The 19289-nt window shown below is 34.1% G+C and overlaps 1 long non-coding RNA gene across 1 annotated transcript in view; it reads right to left on the bottom strand.

Annotated features, from left to right (window-relative positions):
- Positions 1-4808: 4808 nt before the first annotated feature.
- Positions 4809-19289, bottom strand: part of LOC141373044 (uncharacterized) — a 108938-nt gene continuing 94457 nt past the window's right edge. Inside the window, exon 3 of the long non-coding RNA XR_012378673.1 lies at positions 4809-4903. This is a non-coding gene — a long non-coding RNA (uncharacterized lncRNA). The remainder of the gene's footprint in view (positions 4904-19289) is intronic.

Consider the following 19289-nt stretch of genomic DNA (forward strand, 5'->3'; position numbering starts at 1 on the left):
AAAAAGGATATCTTTTCAACAAGTGGTGTTGAAACCACTAGAAATCTATGTGCAAAAATGAATATAACCATGTAATTGTAATAAATTATCAGTGGGTTAAAATATTAAACATGTAGTTAGATGCATCTTTCAAAAAATCAATTAAAAGTGTATCATAGAACTAAGTATAAAACATAAATCTATAAAATTTCTCTAAGGTAACATAAGAAAATATCCAGGTGACTTTGGTTTTAGTAATGACTTTTTAGATACAATACTGAAAGACAATCTATGAAAGACAGAATTGATGACAGGACTCATTAAAAACTTTTGCTATGTGAAAAATTGTTTCAAGAGTAAGACAAGACAAACCACAGATTGTGAAAAATATTTGCAAAACATACTTGATAAAGGAAATGTATCCAAAATAAACAAAGAATTCTTGAAACTCAACAATAAAAAAATAAAACAAACTAAAGTAAATCCAATCAATAAAAAATCTGAACAGAAATCTCACCAAACAAAATATACAGATGGCAAATAGCATATAAAGAAATGTTCAGCAACATCTATCATCAGGGAACGGCAAGTTAAAAAATGAGATACCACTGTGCAGGAGCTTCTTATCTTGATGAAAACCCAACAGTTTGCTTTTGTTTCCCTTGCCTTCAGAGCCACGTATAGTAAGAAGGTGTTATGGCCGAGGTCAAAGAAGTTGCTGCCTGTATTCTCCTCTAGAATTTTAATGGTTTCTTGTCTCACATTTAGGTTTTTCAGCCATTTTGAATTTATTTTTGTGTATGGTGTAGGAGAGTGGTCCAGCTTCATTTTTCTGCATATTGTTGTCCCATTTTCCCAACACCATTTGTTGAAGAGATGGTGTTTTTCTCATTGGATATTCTTTCATGCTTCATTGAAGATTAGTTGACCACATAGTTAGTTGAGGGAATGTTTCTGGGTATTCTATTTTGTTCCATTGATCTATGTGTCTGGTTTTGTGCCAGTACCATACTGTCTTGATCACTATAACTTTGTAATATACCTTGAAGTCAAGAATTGTGATGCCTCCAGCTTTGCTTTTTTTTTTTTTTTTTTTTTAGGATTTCTTTGGCTCTTAGGGGTCTTTTGTGGTTCTATATAAATTTTAGGATTGTTCAAGCTCTATGAAAAATGCTATTGGAATTTTGATAGGGATTGCATTAAATATATAGATTGGTTTGGGTAGAATAGACATTTTAAGAATGTTTGTTCTTCCAAACCACGAGCATAGAATGTTTTTTTCATTTCTTCATTTCTTTCCACATATGAGTGAAATCATACGGTATTTGTCTTTCTCCACCTGACATATTTCACTTAGCATGATATACTTTAGCTCCATTTATGTTGCTGCAAATAGCAAGTTTTCATTCATTTGATGGCTGAGTAATATTATATATATATATATATATATTTCTTTCATAAATTTATTTCATAAATATTCTATAGTGTTCCTAGGTATCTTATTGTTTTTGGTGTAGTTGTAAATGGGATCGATTCCTTGATTTCTTTTTCTACTGCTTCATTATTGGTATATAGAAATGCACCAGTTTTCTGTACATTGATTTTCTATCCTACAACTTTGCTGAATTCATGTATTGGTTCTAGCAATTTTTTGGTGAAGTCTTTCAGGTTTTCTACATAGATTATCATGTTATCTGCAAATAGTGAAAGTTTGACTTCTTTCTTGCTGATTTGGATGTCTTTTCTTTCTTTTTGTTGTCTGATTGCTGAGGCTAAGACTTCCAGTACTATGTTAAATATTAATGGTGAGAGTGGACAATCCTGTCTTGTTCCTGACAATGAGAAACTCATTTCCCCTCAAAAACTGAGAGTTTTTCCCTGTTGAGGATGATATTAGCCGTGGGTCTTTTGTATATAGACTTTATGATGTTGAGGTATGTTCCCTCTATCCCTACTTTGTTGAGAGTTTTCATCAAGAATGGAAGCTGTATTTCATCAAATGCATTTTCTATATCTATTGAGAGGATCATATGGTTCTTATCCTTTCTTTTATTATAGTGGTATATAATATTAATTGATTTTCGAACATCGATAAAGCCCATGAATAAATCCCGCTTGATCATGGTGAATAATTCTTGTAATGTACTGTTGGATTTGATATGATAGTATCTTGTTGAGAATTTTTGCATCCATGTTCATCAGGGATATTGGCCTGTAATTCCCCTTTTTTTGTGGAGTCTTTGGTTTTGGAATCAAGGCAATGCTAGCCTTATAAAATGAGTTTGGAAGTTTTCCTTCCATTTCTATTTTTTGGAACACTTTGAGAAGAATGGGTATTAACTCTTCTTTAAATGTCTGGTAGAATTCCCCTGGGAAGCCATCTATCTGTTGGGAGATTTTTGATTACTGATTCAATTTCTTTGCTGGTTATGGATCTGTTCAAATGATCTATTTCTTCGTGTTTCGGTTTTGGTAGTTTGTATGTTTCTAGGAATTTGTCCATTTCTTCCAGGAAACACTCAACAAAACTAAAAAGTAGTCTATGGAATGGGAGAAGATATTTGCAAATGGCACATTTGATAAAGGGTTAGTATCTCAAATCTATAAAGAACTTATCAAACTCAACACCCAAAAAACAAATAATCCAGTTAATAAATGGGCAGAAGACATGAGTAGACATTTTTCCAAAGAAAACATCCATACAGCTACCAGACACATGAAAAGATACTCAACATCACTCATCAGGGAAATACAATTCAAAACCACAATGAGATACCAGTACCCCCCTGTCAGATGGCTAAAATTAACATGAGAAAAAACAGATGTTGGCAAGGAAGGGAGAAAGGGGAACTCTCTTACGCTGTCAGTGGGAATGAAAACTGGTGCATCCACTCTGGAGAATAGTGTAGAGGTTTCTCAAAAAGTTAAAAATAGAACTACCCTATGACCCAGCAATTGCACTACTAGGTATTTACCCAAAGGAAACAAAAATACAGATTCAAAAGGGTACTTGTAACCTGATGTTTCTATGTTTATAGCAGCATTATTAATGATAGCCAAATTATGGAAAGTGCCCAAAAGTTGATTGAGTGATGAATGGATAAGGAAGATGTGAGATACATACATATATAAAATATACATATATGTGTGTGTATATATATATAAACATATATATAATATTACTCAGCCATCAAATGAATGAAAACTTGCTATTTGCAGCAACATGAATGGAGCTAGAGTATATCATGCTAAGTGAAATAAGTCAGGTGGAGAAAGACAAATACCCTATGATTTCACTCATATGTGGAATTTAAGAAACAAAACAGATGAACATATGGGAAGGGGGAAAAAAAAGAGGAAAACAAACCATGAGAGACTCTTAAGGATAGAGAACAAACTGAGGGTTGATAGAGAGAGATGGTTGGGGGATGGGTTAAATGGGTGATGGGTATTAAGGAGGGCACTTGTTATGTTGAGCGCTGGGTGTTATATATGTAATTGATAAATCACTAAATTCTACTTCTGAAACCAATATTACTTTATATGTTAACAAACTAGAATTTAAATAAAAATTTAAAAAAATAAATGAGATACCACTATACATATATTAAACTGCCTAAAATCTTAAACACAGATAACACCAAACACTTCTGAGGATATGGAGCAACAAGAATGCTCGTTCATTGCTGGTGGGAATGCAAAATGATACAGCCATTTTGGTAGACAGTTTGGCAGCTTTTTATAAAGCTAAAGCAAAACATTATTATATAATAGGATTCAGCCATCACGCTCCTATATATTTATCCAAATGAGTTGAAAATTTCTGTGCACCCAAAAATTTGCACATGAACATTTATAGCAAATTTATTCATAATTGTCAAAAACTGGAAGCAACCAAGATATGCTTCAATACGTTGAGTGGTTAAACTGTGATACATGCACACAATGGAAAGTTATTAAACCATAAAAAGAAGTGAACTCTCAAGCCAGGAAAGAAAAAAAAAACAAACAAACATGGAGAAACCTCAAATGAATGAATTCTAAAGCAAAGAAGCCAATCTGCAAAGTCTACATATTACATAGTTTTAACTACATACAAAAAAGGCAAATCTATAGAGATAGTAAAAATATCAGGGGTGGCCAATGTTTCAGGGGGAGGGAAGGAGGGGAGAATGAATAGCTGGATCACAGGGGATTTTTAAGACAGTGAAAATATTTCATTCAATCCTGTAAATGTGGATACATGACATTACTCATTTGTTGAATCTGATAATCAATGCCACACTAGTAAAGGCAGGATGTTAATAATAGGGAAACTGTGGGGCTGGAGGAAGGTCAGGGAAAAGGAGGTATATGAAAACTCTGTATTTTCTGTTCCATTTTTCTCTAAACCTAAAACTACTCTAAAAAATATAGTCTATTAGTAAAAGAAGAAAAAAAAATCAATTCCACCCCAGACACAATCACAAGCTGAATTTCTGGTTCTGATATTACAAATTAGTATGCTATTCAGCTGTAAAGGTTATTTTAAATTTTTTATATATATGTTAAAATTGCTTAATATTCCTTTTCTCTAACAAAATGCCTGCTTCAGAAAAATCACATAATAAATGCACATATAACTGGCTAATTTAGATATAAGAGGAAGAAACCAAATCTTGTTAATAGAAAATTATTTTTCCCTGCCCTCATTAAAATAATTATTTGAAGATTATTAGTTTAACTATTTGCCATTTTTCATCTTTCCAGGAGTCCATATGCCTTGGTCTAATTCATTCTGTAGTTGGATGTGCAGATTCTTTTAAAATTCAGAGAGACACAAAATATACCTTATTTTTCATCTTCCACAACAGAGAATAGATTGAACAGTGTGATGAGCAGTCTTCCTTCCATATGTTCTGTTTAAATCTTGCCAGTTTCTACGCTGTAAAAGGTGAGAATAAAATGAACAACCTATTTTTCATTCTGTATGATTCTCAAGTAAAGGGAAATTGCTTTCACATTTGGTGGTCAATAAAAAAGTATAATAAAAAGTTTAATTTAAAGTGAGTCTTAAATAAGATTATTTGTAAAATAGGCAAAGAAGGAGCACAGAAGTCATAGCAGATGTAAAGAGTTTGGTGAAGGGAAACTAACAGGCAATAGTTGGAAAATTACGCTGTGGAAGTTTAGAGAGATTGATCACGGCAGAAAGGTGAATTATTTACACTGGGGAAAAGCTATGTATCATAGAGTTTCTTTTAAAAACGAGAAATTTGAAATGGCTAATGATACTATCTTTCACATGCTGAGGCACAAATAAAGCGTATTTATAGACAAGAAGAGGGGGGTGGTGATTAAAATAAGACATTCATTTCAAGGGGTTGGTAGTTCAGGTCTTGCAGATAATAGGGTGTGTGTGTGTGTGCGTTTGTGTGAACAAAATTCCATTTGAGAAGATTATAAGGGGGTGAAGTAGAAATGTAGAGCAGTTGGTGGATTCTAGAAAATAAATGTCATATTGCTGACAAAATTTGGGGGATTTACAAAGAAATGTTATATTTGAATGAATGAGGTAATCAGAGGTTTATTGAATCAAACAATGGCTTACATGCAGATAGACTGGGGATATGAATGTGGCTAATTCTCTTGCTTGTGATATAAAACAAACTGATATTCTTCTATCAGATTGATGTAGCATACCTGAAGTCCTGAACCAACAAGACTGAATTGCTCTGAAAAATTTAGTTAGGCTATGGACTCAACAACAAACGGATGGCTTAATTACCCTTTGTTATTTTTATTTTAAATCACACCTGCTTACTTAGTATGTTTTACTATAGCCTTTAAATATTAGGTTTTCATTGGTGGGTGTGTTATATAGATAATATAATATGCTAGAAACATTACAATCAGAATTGCAACTGAAAATTAATTCACATGTATCTTTGTTTCAGCCTACAATTGATTGCTTCAAGTTTTTATTAGTTTAAAATAACCTTTCTATTAAAAATATTATCACATTTCTTTTAAGTTGTTTAAACTCTTTTGAAATCCTCTTTCATGTCTGTGATAGTGTACTTCCAAACATGGAAAAAAATAATCTCTCCAATTAGTTGACCAGCCTCTTAAGTACATTACCTTTTATGTACTTTATGTACCATTAAGTACATAAAACTGAATAATTTAATATTTTGCAAAATAACTTAATTAAACAAAGAGATTGTTCAACCATGACATGTTTTCTTTAATTTTTTAAGTACTTTAAATATTAACTTTTTAAAGTCGGGAATTTTAAAATCTAGTTCACATCAATTAACATATCAATGACTACACAGATCTAAGAGTCCCAAAGCTTTGTTTTGTTTGTTTGCTTTGGCTTCCAATGGGCAGTTGCAATTTGTACATCATAAAATCTATGATGAATATTCAACACTAGTTCAAGTTAGGTAAATTCAAACTACACTTGCATGGTTATAGACACTTTGTTAGTAATTGGCTAATTTTTTCTCATAAAATGCTGTTTGCATTATCCAAAAATTAAATAAATATATATAGTACATACGTGTATATATATATAAAGTTTATTTTTTATTATATGTAAGATATATATGACATATATGTTTATTTATTATATATATATATATATATGGAAATTCATAATGCCTGGTTAGATAACATTTAATAAACACATGCCTCCCTGGATGAGACTAGTTGAAAAGCAAAGGAGTATCTGGAAAATTGGATCTTCTTTAAAGTTTCTGGGCTGAAAACAGCCGGATCCTTGTTGTGGCTCAATACACTTTCCCAAGGAGTAAATGCTTAGAAGAAACATTCATCTATGGCGGTCGAATACCGCATGTACTCCCTGTCCCCACGTGCGTCGTGTGTAAGGAGCACAGCTTGTCTTAATCACACAATACTCCTTTGTTGCATTGATAACATTCACAGTAAAAGTGGAAGCAGAGTTTGGCTCGGGGCCTTTCACCACTAGAGTGTCTAGTACCCAGGCCCTCTCCTTTGTCCTACTAACGTGTCTGGAGAAATCCTTTCATTTGCCGCCTCAGGGTTTGCTGGGCCAAACCCGAAATATATCAAGAGTGTACACAGTGTGGATAGATAGGTATGGATATATGGATATGTATGTATATGGAAGGCAAGTTAACACCTCTATCCTAAGAAAAATACTTTCACCACTGTGAGGTTTAATTTACATGTTTGGTAATAAGGTGTTTATACAAAGCAGTGTCAATTTACATCAGAAATTCTGCTCAAAAGTTTTCTACATTTCATGACTTCTCACATAACTCAAATATCTTTGCTCAAATGTCGTATACTCAGTGGGATGTATTTTGACCACCCTGTTTATTTATTTTTTATTTTTATTTTTCAAGATTTTTTAGTTTTTATTTCACAGAGAGAGAGAGAGCACAAGCAGGCGGAGCGGCAGGCAGAGGGAGAGGGAGAAGCTCGATTCCAGGACCCTAGGATCATGACCTGAGCCGAAGGCAGACGCTTAACCATCTGAGCCACCCAGGTGCCCCTTGACTACCCTGTTTAAAATTACATCCCATACCCTCAATAAAATGCTCTATTATTTTTCCTATAGTTCTTATCATCTTCTGTTACCCCATGTAATTTATTTATTGTAATTTTCATTCATAGTGCCAGAAAAGCAGATAATTTTTGCCTATTTTGCTCAAGTCCAAAAGCATAGAACAGAACAGATGCACAAAATTATTTTTGAATGAATGGATGAATGGGCAAATTAAATTTGCTCACATTTTCTCAAATTCTATGAAAGATTTTGATGTCTGTATCAATTCTTAAAGAAAAAGTGCACTTATATCCATTTAAAAACATAATTATCTTTTAAATAGAAAAAATAAATCAGGCCGTTATTACACATTTAATTATTATGAGAAAATAAATGGTAATATAATTGTAATAAAGATAATGTCTATGAAAAAGAAAGGGCATCCTGATTGGTGGTAGATATCACTTGGGATGATCATTTCTGGTAAGCTTGCTGCTGTGTTTGGAAGAAGCAGAAATCAACCATTCAGCTAAGGGCATGCAGCTGTGCCCCTATAACTGAAGTTTATCCACTTGGCCTTTGCTCATGGGGTTGGTGGTGGGGTCACAGTTTTATAGTTTTATTTATGATGTTTGGTTCCGTCTTGTTAGGTTACCCCTTCGCTACTCCTTTGACTAGAGTGGGCTACTTTTGTCTGCACCCATGGATATTTCGAGGTGCTCATCATTTCATTTTCAAGTCAAAAGCAGTAAGAAAACCCAGGAAATTCACTATCCAGTCAGTCCTTGGATACCAAGGATCTTGGACAGTGAAATCCCTAGCTGGTTGGTCTTTTGCTCTCTACTTTGATTTTTTTTTTTTTTTTTTAGGATTTATTTTACATATAATGTCCAGAGCTTTTAGTTTTACTTAGGGGGAGGAATGGAAAAAAAACATTTTTACTTTGTACTTCTGGATACTGAGCTAATTTAATTTTTACTGATTTTTTTTCCTCAAAAAAAGCTTTTATTTTCCATTTTTTTAAATGGTGTTGCAAATTTATCTGGAAAAGTTCCACAACTGAATACTCTAAATTTTTTTTTTAATTTTTATACTGCCATGCTTAAGCAAAATTTCCCTTTCCAAAATCTGAAAATATAATTTTGGCATTATATAAATTCTCTTTATTTTACTGAAACCAGAGTTCAAGTAATATATAAGAATGAATAAATCAAGCTATGGTATTTCTTTCTATCAGCATACTTAAAAATATTGAAATAAATGTTTCTGCATATTGAGTCTAAATTATGAAAAAAAATTTGTGCTAAATTAAATCAACAAGGTACCAGCTAATTTTTTCTTAATGTGCTTCTCAATTATATTTCTCTATCTTAGTTCTTTTTCCTGTTTAAAGTGGTCGTATTTATCAGGACAGTTTTATTCCTAGGAAGGAAGTTTAAATTCTTTAAAACATTATATCTGCAAACAAGTAAAATGGACATTTTTGTTTGTTTGTTTTTAAGATTTTATTTATTTATTTGACAGAGAAAGAGACACAGCGAGAGAGGGAAAAGAAGCAGCGGGAGTGGGAGAGGGAGAATCAGGCTTCCCGCCGAGCAGGGAGCCCGTTGCGGGGCTCGATCCCAGGACGCTGGGGCCATGACCTGAGCGGAAGGCAGACACTTAACGACTGAGCCACCCAGGCACCCTAAAATGGACATTTTGAAAATTTGATTATTTCATGTATGCCCACATAGTTTCCTCTCTTAGAGCGATTATAATTGGCGAACACTACTGTACATTTATGTTGAGGTTCTTGAACGTCATAGCTGTTTTGACGTTGAGGTCATTGCTTTTATTAGGGGATTGTTCATTTTCTTACCAGATAAGACTCTAACTATACTGAATGTGATAGATGGAATAAAAATGTAAATAAGGCTGTGAGGGCACAATTTAGTCATCCACATTGGCTAAGGATTAATGCTTCCTTGATTAACATTATTTATAAAGTTAATGGAGAAAGTAAAGTTTGCACAGAAAAAACTTAGGGAAAGTTAGCATAATTGAATTACAATCAAAACGGTTGTATGCAACACTAGTGATGAGAATTTACATATATCATTAATGTTTAATAAGACAATGTGCATATTAGTATACACACCACTATGTGTCTATGTATACATGCTTACATAAATGTGCACTTTTATTCTTTTAAATAACTCTCATATTAATTGATAAAGCTTGTGTGTTGTGTCCTGAACTTTACTAAAATGCAGTAATTTTAACAATTAAACCATTTTCTTTCTCCTCCTTTTTTTTTTTAAAGATTTTATTTATTTATTTGAGAGAGAGAATGAGAGAGAGAGCACATGAGAGGGGGGAAGGTCAGAGGGAGAAGCAGACTCCCCGCTGAGCAGGGAGCCCGATGCAGGACTCGATCCCAGGACTCCAGGATCATGACCTGAGCCAAAGGCAGTTGCTTAACCAACTGAACCACCCAGGCGCCCTTTTTCCTCCTTTTTTAAAAGATATATTTATTTATTTATTTTAGAGAGAGAAAGCACATGCATGGGGGGGAGGGCAGAGGGAGAGAGAATCTTAAGCAGACTTCAGGATCTCCAGACCCTGAAATCACAACCTGAGCCAAAACCGAGTTGGATATTTAACTGATTGTGCCACCAGGTGCCCCTCCAATTAAACCATTTTCTAACCATATTTCACACATTTGAAATATCTGTCTCTGAAAAATCTGTCTGTATGAGGTTTCTGTCAGTTTGTCAACTTATCATCTATAAATAGCTGGAGAGATTTTAAATAGTTTTGGAAGGCATATTTCCATAAATTAAAATATAGCTAATATGGGATATATATATACTCACACCCTGGGTCATAATTAAAAATAAACAAAAACAAAAATATAGTTATATTATGGACTGCCTGAGCAGAAGTGCTATAAGAAGCTTGTTGAGAAATATTCTAGGGCCGCACCATCCAATATGGCAGACACCAGCCACATGTGGCTACTGAGCACTTGAAACATTGCTAGTAAAACTAAGGAATTAAAATTTTAATTTGCTTTAATATTAAATAGCTTAAATTTAAAAACTGAAACAATACAGAATACAAATCAAGTACTTCCCATGAAAATTTAGCATTCGATTTGAGATATTCTGTATCTATGGAATACATCCTGGAGTTCAAAGTCTTGGTACTATCAAAAAGAATGTAAAAATATTTTGTTAATAATTATTATACTGACTACATGTTTAGATAATGGTTTTTGATGGATTAAGTATAACATATTACTAAAACAAATTTTTTTTTAAAGATTTTATTTATTTATTTGACAGAGAGAGACACAGTGAGAGAGGGAACACAAGCAGGAGGAGTGGGAGAGGGAGAAGCGAAGCAGGCTTCCCGCGGAGCAGGGAGCCCGATGCGGGGCTCGATCCCAAGACCCTGGGATCATGACCTGAGCCGAAGGCAGACGCTTAATGACTGAGCCACCCAGGCGCCCCACTAAAACAAATTTTATTACTTTTAACTTTTTAAAATATGGCTTTAAAAATCTCCCTCTGACTCCTTGACCCTCTATCTCTGACTCACTCTTCTCTCCATCTCTGACTGACACTTCCTCGCTCTCCACTAAAAGTGGAGGTAGTACTCGTTCACTTGTATTACCCTCAACAACATACTTTCCTTCACCTTTTCCATATGTTCAACAATAAAGGGAAGCAACTGGTGACTCAAATCAAATAAAAAGAGTACTAAGTACTATGTATGTTGCTGTTGATCTTGAGAATGCTCTTTTCTCTGTATTTACTTAAAGACTCTGAAAGGCAGTTTGTCTTTTCTTGGCAGGGACAGAATCAAAGCTTCAGTGTCTTAAGTCAGGGCAGAATCAACTCTTCAGCTCTCCATCCCAAATTATTCAGGCTTATCCACCATTTTGACAAAAATCATTCCGATTGGACCTGTTCGGTTGGAGTTAGCATATAGAATAGATGCATAGAAGATAAATGTATGCCAGAGGCTCAGAAATATCATATGACCATTAGGAGGCATTCAAAGACTCTATGGGTTCAGTGGTATAAGGCATCTGCAAGATGAACACCGTATTTACATATTCACAGAAAAGACACATACTTACTGGGTCTCCGAATTTCAGCAGCAAACCTATACTTTGTTTGGACTTACTATCCAGACTCATTTGCCAATTAAACTGTAAGTTTGGAATAGGTCTAAGTTTCCATGTTAGCTATTCTGCCTTTGCCGTTTGACTCAATGAATCCAAGCGTGCTTTAAGTGCCTATAGCAAATATATTTTGTACTTTAAAGCAAATCCAAGTTCTCTTCTGCAGGTATCTCCCCACCTTGTGATTAACAGTTAAAGCTTGGTGCTGGACCCCCGCAGATACAGAATACTCGTCCATAGCTCTCAAGGCACCATGACACTAAGAGAAACCCATCATGAATTGAATGTAATCAGACGCAGCAAGCCATGGATTTGGGTGTGTGCAGCCATACTTCATCATCAAATTAAAGTGCTTCGCATGAGATGGACTGGAACAGAGGCAGTTGTGGCCAGATGCGACATTCACAGAGAATTCTCATTATTTGTTTTCTACTTATTTTGCAGCAGTATTTTGAGATGGTTGGTGTGAAATTTTTCAGAGATTTTGGAGAATTGCAGCAGTTTCTGGGTGAGATTTTGAGAAACAATTCCTTTTGTACAGCGAGGGATTCAGTATCTGCTGCTTTGTCTTTTCAGCGGCAGTTCCCCTGACGTTGGCAGCACTCTTACCTCTGTGTTGAGCAAGCCAAGATTCTGTAAACCATAATTCCTACAGTAAAGTGTTTTTCTTCCCAGAATTCTTGACTTGGCTCTAGTTTTGTGACTGCCCCCAAACTACTGACAACAGACTGCTGTGTCCCCTGATGGAGTTATATGAGATGATCCAAGGCAAGTGTCTTTCTAGTATACAGCACATAGTAAAACTGAGTAAGTCTTTGTTGGGTGTCCTTCACTACTTAGTTATATTGCACTTATTGTTCTGTGGTCTACAGAAAACTGTAGTTGGGATCTTGAAATTAATGGACAGCCAGTTGTATCTTGAAACTTGTTAGAGTCAGCCTTGTGTATTTTGTTTTGTTGATAGATAACCACACTTTAGACATATTTTAAATTTGAAAATTTTGGGATAATCTCACATTCTTTATGACTTTATCAACTCTTTATGGCTAATATTAGCTGCAATTTCTTTCAAGATTAGAATACCTGCCAATTTTCCATAGCAAGATTATTTTATCATTTTACCGTTTTCTGATAGGTTCTTAAGGCTTTACTGAAGTTTAGCATATTTCAATACAATTCCAGAAAACACCTAATGTTGGTGATATGTTACCTAAATATCCCATCTCTTGTGTCAAGAAGTAAAACATAGGTGTGTTTTATCGATTTAATTTATCAATAAAAAGAGGCATTACTGTCCCATAAAGTACTTTAACATGATTATCATAGTTTATGCATCTGAAGATATTACCCGATATATTCCATGCTTTATTTGAAAGATACCATCAATGCTAATGTTATTATAAGCACTAACTCTAAATTTTACCGGGAGTCTGGAGTGTCCTAATTGTGGCAACCATCCCAAGGAATCAATATCTGTCTGTATCTGGGATAACAATATGTGTCTGTGAACTAAACAAATTGAGACTTCGCTTTAATTTATCAATTCTATGCATCAGAGTTTAATGAACAACTCATATGTGACCAGTTGTGTGCTAAATGTCCACAATGCTAAAGAGTAAATGCAGATGTGTGGGTGTTTGTCTACAAGTGTGTCATGAACACGTGTGTGTACTAGGGGGATGCTGGGTAAGTTCTTCTTTCTCTTGAAGTAAGAAATGTGCAGTGGGTATAGAATCATGCTTGTTAGAACAAGCAAGTTGAGGCAAGTCTTTTTTCATAATTATGTCAAGGAAGTGTTTATGGGTACACTGGTCACATGACTTTATAATACTAGTTATGTCAAACAGTCTAACTCAAGAAGCAACTTTGTATGAATAGCTGTTTAGTCAATTTGTTCCTCCCCTTTTATTGTTGGTTTTCTGGGTGACACTCCATTTTATAAATGCTTCCTTCCTTTTGAGTACTGACATTTCTAATTTATTAAATTCTTCTTGTCAATATGTAATCTCTTCCCTTTAATTTTTTGTAAGAATGGTTCCTCTGAATCCCAAATACTTTAGTACTGGGGCTTTTTAACACTGGGATTGGGGGTTTATGAACACAAAGAGAATCTGATTAAGATTTATCATAAACACTCCATTCAGAATATTGCATACATTTCCTTCAAAGCAAGTTTTCGCATAAGATTTTAGACATTTTTCAAACTTTACAAGCATTTTCCATGAAGTATGAATTGCTTTAGGTACACTATATAACGCAATTCTATAATATACTCACTTATATAAAAAAAACTAAGTTTTAGCCTTGATATCTATGGTGATAGATGACTGAATACAATGAATGTTGATAATTATATTTCCTTCTGACCCTACATAAAATGTTTCTATGTCTCTCCTATATATTCAATAATTCATTTCTGGAAATTAAGTAGTTAAATAATCTCTAATTGCTGGTAAAGTAATCGTCCAGCCTTTTCTTCTGAGTTGGGCATGATATACCTTATCTTTAAAATCCCTATTGCCATTGATAAGCTCAAACTGAGTGGTTATTGGTACATCTTCTTAAAATATAACTCTAAGATGAAGCAGACTCCCCCTTGAATTTATCTTAAGGCTAATTATATTTAAGCTAATATTAAGTTGAGCAAGGTTTTAGAAAAGATCAACGTGTGTGTGTGTGTTTTTGTGTGTACATGCAAGTAGAATTTTACCATAATTGCAGATGTAAGAAGTATTAGCATTGAGCAGAAATCTCTAAACAAATACTAAAACCTCTTCAAATGCTTCTTTGCAAGTGACGCTAGAAGGCTCTACAGGGATTCTTGGAAATTTATGCATTTTGTAGAGGAATGAATTTTATAATCACATTCACAGTGGGGGCTGCTACTATCTTTACTTATAAGAATGAATAACTGTTGCTCCTGTCTGTTTGTAGTTGTGACAGAGAAGGAAACTTACTGATCCATTTCTCTCTCTCTCACTGCTCCATCATGAGAATATGGCTGAAAATGTGGTTTCTCCGCTGTCACCATAACTTCTATGACAGTGACATCAGCAGCAAAAGGGTAAATTTCCCTTTTTCTGAAATTGTTCCAACTTGTGCAGGTACAGAGCTATTTTATTGATTCACCCTTACAAAACAGGGAAGATGAAAGATGTACTCAAATCTAGAAATCTTTTAGCTAATGTAGGTTAAAAACACTAATTCCACTTACTCAAAGTAAGCTCTGTAGAAGAATGGGTAAATAGTGTTTAAAGCATTTTATAGTAATGATACTAGAATCATATAAACATGATGACTGATAAACTATGTCCTTCTATATTCTAAAAAAGGAATGAAGTTACTTTCTATAGCTACTTCATCAAATTAAAAGTTATACAGAAACATTACGTTGCCTGAAAACTTTGACCAGTTCTTCTTAGAATATAAATTCATTACATTAATGTAGCCTAGGAATAATACAAATTTATCTGAGGGATTTACAATGTACAGAATACATTACATAATGCATTCCTCCACTGATTGTTATATTTTTCATTCTTTCTTCCATTAACAATTATTTTCATTTTTCATTGCTCCCACATCTACCTCAGTAGTGCCCCCTTTTACACCACATTTTCTGCATCCTCCCATTCTTAATTTTTGAGGCCTTGGTTGAATATAACAAATATTTAATAATACTCTTTTTGCTGGCTCTAAGCTAGGAAGATTGACATTCAAAGATACATCACCTCTCCCTTCCCATTTTCACATCTACTCTTCTTTATCCTCTCTTTTCTCCTTCAGTCTATTGTTGTTGCTCTTACATAGTTCATAAATGTGATAACAATAGAAGGCCAACACAACTAAGAGTTAAAAATTAAACAAGTTTACCCTAAAGATACAGATGTAGTGAAAAGAAGGAGCATATGCACCCCAGTGTTCATAGCAGCGATGTCCACAATAGCCAAACTGTGGAAGGAGCCGAGATGTCTTTCAACAGATGAATGGATAAAGAAGATGTGGTTCATATATGCAATGGAATATTACTCAGCCATCAGAAAGGATGACTGTCTACCATTTGCATCGACATGGATGGAACTGGAGGGGATTATACTAAGTGAAATAAGTCAAGCAGAAAAACATAATTATCATATGGTTTCACTCATATGTGGAACATAAGGATAGCACAGAGGACCATAGGGGAAGGGGAGGGAATATTGAATGGGAAGAAATCGGAGAGGGAGACAAACCATATGAGGCTTTTGACTCTGGGGAAAAAAACTGAGGGTTGCGGAAAGGGAGGTGGGTGTGGGGGGTAATTGGGGGATGGGCATTAAGGAGGGCATGTGATGTGATGAGCAGTTATGAGCACTGGGTGTTATACTGAACTGATGAACCATTGAACATTATATCAAAAACCAATGATGTACTATACCTTGGCTAATTAAATTTAAATAAAAATAATAATTAAAAAATGAAACAAGTTTATATTGGATATGATTTTTTCAGCATACCAGAGGGATAGTATGTATTCAATACTAGGTAGAATAAATGCTATTATCTGCTCCGCAATTAACTTAATATTATGTTAACCTAAGTGGATTGTAAATTATTTCAAATAGAAAATAAGTGGTATTGTACTTTATTATATAAGTTTACAGGTGCAACTTGCAATAGAATAAAAAAGAGATTAATAAATTGTGAACTTTTCTGAGAAGTTTTCTGTGACTAAATGATCCATTACTTGCATGTGCAAGCAAATCAACAAACTCTGTCTTTCATATCCATCATTTTCATGTTTTTAATACAGTATAAAATATCTTTTATGAGACAACAATATATATATCTTTATATTATTATTGGAAGTAAATGTTAATTCAATCAATGACTATTTGCTGGCTACCAGACACCGCTCAGCACTGAGAATACAGCCACAAATAATACAAGCATGGTTCCTGCCCTCATGGAGCTTACATTTAAATGGAAAAAGGAAAAAATACATCCTTAATATACTCATATAACTTACTACAGATTATGATAAATCCTATGAAAGAAATTATCAGGCATTTATGAAAGGAAAACACCTGACCGTTTTGTATAGGTCAGAATTGTCTTTTCTGGGGGAGTGAGATCTCTATTGAGATGTGAAGAGTCGGACAGTGCGGCGGGCTGAACGTTTGTGTCCCCCCCAAATTTACAGTTGAAGCCTAATCCCCAAGGTGATGGTATTAGAAGGTGGAACTTTGAGAGGTAATTAGATCATGAAGGTGGAGTCCTGTATGTGATTAATCGTTTATAATAAGGACCCCAGGGAGCTCTCTTCCTCTCCTACTGCCATGCAAGACCCATCCACAGGAAAGACAGCAAGTCCAAATGTATATGCACCAAGAAACAGAACTGCAACATATGTGATACATGTGGAACAAAAGATAAATAGAATCGCACAGTTATCATGGAAGACTTCAACTCCTCTCCATCAAAAATTGATAGAACAACCAAGAAAATCAGAAAAAAATCGACAATATCAACCAGCACTATTCAATTGACATTTATAGAATATTCCACTAAACAACAGCAAAATACACATTTTTTTTCCAATTTTCAAAGAACTTCCACCAAGATAGATGAAAAACTGGGCCATAAATAAAATCTCCACTAATTTACAAGAACTGAAATCATACAGAATGTGTCTTCCAACCTCAATAGAATCAAAGTAGAAATAGGAAGATAATAGGAAAATCTACAAATACTTAGAAACAAAACAATACATTTTTAATTTAGGATAAAGAGAGAAAGTTTCAGGAGAAATAAAAAAAAATACACTGAACTGAATGAAAATGGCATAAGGAATTTCAAACTATGTGGGACACAGCTAGTGCAGTATTGAGAAATTTACAACACTAAATACATGTACAAAGAAAAGTCTCAAATTAATCCAAACTTCCTTCTCAAAAACCTAGAAAAATAAGAACAAAATTAAAAAAAGCATTATGTATATAAGACTTTTGTCATATATATTATTTTCAAATATATTCTCCCAGTTTTTTACTTTCTATTCACATAGTGTCTTTTTTTTTAAGAGTTTTTAATTTGATAAAGTCCCATTTTGCAATGAATGCAAAATCCTGGCAATAATCTCATTTACAAAAAGAAAATGTCCTGAAATTCCATCCTAGGTGAAATTTACAGGAGCAGTGAATGATCCAAGAATATCAATTCTTTTCAGTGCCACCAGTACACATTGAAGAGATGTGGGAGAAATAAGGAAAATGAAGACAGTCAAGAATTCTGATGATTAAGACTGAATCAAAAAGATCAGCTCTTGAGTGAGCTTCTCATGGCATTCAAACTGATATCTAAAAGCTGTCAACTGTGATACACTGCCATATTGAAAGCTAAGACAGTTTGGGATTTGGCAAGAAAAAAGAAAGTAAATATGGTGCATTCCTAGAAATTAATCAGACTGTTATAAAAAGATCACAGATACATTACTTTGTATCTTAAACTTCATGTAACCTTTGTTTTTGCTATCTTTGCTCTTCGTGTACAAGAGGCTTTAAATTCCTCCCTTATTACCTTGTGTTTAGGTTAGCGATGGTTTGCAAAAAAATTTTCTGTCTGCTCTCCTGTTACTTCGCATGCCCGCCAGTGAGGGCCTCTCTCCACCTTTCAATATCACTCACCACTGTTGCCCCTGTGACGCATGTGGAGTTAATTATCTGTTTAAGCCCCAATCTTAGGCTCACACTTATCTCTGGATATTTGGGGGTGTCAGTGTTCTTACCACCCTCCCCAGTTGTAACTTTCGGGATCAGAAGGCGGAATGCCCTTTCCTCATGAATAGAGGCTTCTTTCCTTGTTTGTTTTGTTTTTGTTTGTTTTTTTCCAGCTCCCTTTCTCAGGTGTGATGTGTTTTCAAAAGTGTTAAAAACCCCATATTCTTAGTGTCCAAAGTAAATAAATAGTTTAAATGCTATTCTTTATGTCAGAAGTTAGCAGCTGAAATTTTATTACAACACTCCTCATCTCTCCATTTAGTCCTGAAGTTGTACTCAATAGTAAGACTAAAAACATACATTTTTATACCTAGTTTATATTTTCAGGGTTTTGTTGTATTTAATGTTTTAAAGGATACTTTTTATTGTTTTTGAAATTGGCATGTAGTGTGATAAAGAATCATGAGGTTATGGTTAGAATAAAAATCCCCTAATAGTTCTATATAATGATTATTCATGTTTTATACTTGAGAAACAATCTATTCTAAAGCAACAAGTCTAACATTTTTGTGTCTGTTGGTCAGAATTCACTTAAGTAGACAAAGATACAAAATAGACACTTAACAGACAATGTAGTTCACTTAGGCAAAGATAAAAAATTAATGCAAAAGTGCTAACTTACCTACGTGATATAGAAATAAATGATTGCCTAAGGGAAATATTCACAATGGGAGAAGTTTTAGGGTATAGAGATAGAATTTTTCTCACTCAAAAATTCCTTGGAAGGATTAACTCCTTCCAGACTGCATAAAAATCAATTTACATTAAGAATTTACACTCTTAAAAAATAAAAGAACTTAAACTCTTGAAATAGATCAGTTAAAATACCAAATGGAAATAAATATATATATTTTACCTGAGG

The sequence above is a fragment of the Callorhinus ursinus genome, unplaced genomic scaffold, assembly GCF_003265705.2.
Source record: "Callorhinus ursinus isolate GAN/ISIS: 27379988/994484 unplaced genomic scaffold, GSC_fseal_2.0 scaffold7, whole genome shotgun sequence".
Lineage (NCBI taxonomy): Eukaryota > Metazoa > Chordata > Mammalia > Carnivora > Otariidae > Callorhinus > Callorhinus ursinus.